Source organism: Orycteropus afer, unplaced genomic scaffold (assembly GCF_000298275.1).
Source record: "Orycteropus afer afer isolate SDZICR_OR568_19922 unplaced genomic scaffold, OryAfe1.0 scaffold00518, whole genome shotgun sequence".
NCBI classification, from domain to species: Eukaryota; Metazoa; Chordata; class Mammalia; order Tubulidentata; family Orycteropodidae; genus Orycteropus; species Orycteropus afer.
Genome location: NW_006922105.1, coordinates 1,056,280 through 1,057,768, shown reverse-complemented (window position 1 = coordinate 1,057,768; position 1,489 = coordinate 1,056,280). Strand labels below are relative to the sequence as shown.

Genomic DNA, 1,489 nt, shown 5'->3' with positions numbered 1-1,489 from the left:
CCACTCCCAACAGAAATACTCCAGGTGGACACCTTCAGCAATCAGGAGCTCCTCAGTTGCTCATAGAAAGTCCCACCTTGGAGTTTACAAAGACTTATGGGTAGAAAAGCCACACTAAATAATTTACTACGCCACACTTATGCACCCTCTCCTTACTTATTAACTATCTTCCTATCCAGCATTTCACATTTTCAACAGTAGTAAAAAATCTACCTGATTAAGTTTTGCATTAATGACATACGTCTGGCAGCAATGAATACTGAGCTGAGAGCAACACTGGCTGTGATGCTTAAGGCTCTGTTTCACTTGGCTGGGACAGGATTCTCAGTGGTTGGACAGTTGTGTAATGGTGTAGTCTTCCTCCATTTTGGAATCTGATATGATCATCCACCATTTTCACACAATAACTTGCTCTTTGGAACCTAACTATGTCAACAAGTGAAGAGAGGGTGTATTTCTATTTCTTGATCTATCAACTTTAACCTTTTCTATTTTCAGTCTTTCTGGTAGTTATTACTTAAGTTTAAATTATATATATAAACCAAAAAACCAAACTCACTGCCATGAGTGGGATCTGACTCTTAGCGACCCCTCCTTGAGTTTCCAGGGTAGTATCACTACAGAAGTAGATTGCCCAGTCTTCCTTCTGAGGAGTGGCTGGTGGGTTTGAACTGTCAGCCTTCTGGTTAGCACTCAAGTGCCTTAGGCACTACACCACCAGAGCTCCTAAAAACAATCAAAGTCACTGCCGTGGAGGATCCAACTCATTGTGACTCCTCCCTGGGTTTCTGAGGCAGTACCTCTACGGAACTAGTTTGCCCATTCTTCCTTCTGAGGAGTGGCTGGTGGGTTTGAACCCTTAGCTTTCTGGTTAGCGGTCAAGGTCAAATGCCTTAGGCACTGTGCTCCCAGAGCCCTTCAAATCTTTATATATATATTGATGTAAAGAGTTGTTTTTAGGTACCATTGAGTCAGTCCCTACTCTTGGTGACCCTTTGTACAACAGACTCAGTCTCGTGCCATGCTCACAGCTGTTGTTGTGCTTGAGCCCATTGCTGTAGACAGTGTGTCATTCCATCTTGTTAGGGTCTTCCTCTTTTAGGCTGACCTTCCACTTTACCAAGCATGATGTCCTTCTCCAGCGACAGGTTCCTCCTAACAGCATGCCCCAAATACATGAGGTGGAGTCTTGTAATCCTTGCTTCTGTACTTCTTCCAAGACAGATTTGCTTGTCCTTCTGGCAGTCCATGGTATATTTTATTCTTTCCCAGCACCTAATTCAAAGGCATCAATCCTTTTATGGTCTTCCTTACTTAGTATGTACCTCAAACCAAACTAAACCCATTGGTGTCAAGTTGATTCCATATGTAGTCTTTCTTAGATGCTATTTTTTGACACTTGGTATGAAATATGAGAAATTTAGCTGACATTCATGACCTTTGTTCTCCCTTTGGATTTTATATTATTATTTTAAAGCAGGATTCTCTG

General features: G+C 42.0%; 1 protein-coding gene across 1 annotated transcript in view; it reads left to right on the top strand.

The window, feature by feature from the left end:
* The window catches only part of EPM2A (EPM2A glucan phosphatase, laforin), a 153,015-nt gene that overhangs the window by 2,845 nt on the left and 148,681 nt on the right, over positions 1 to 1,489 (top strand). The window lies entirely within an intron of this gene.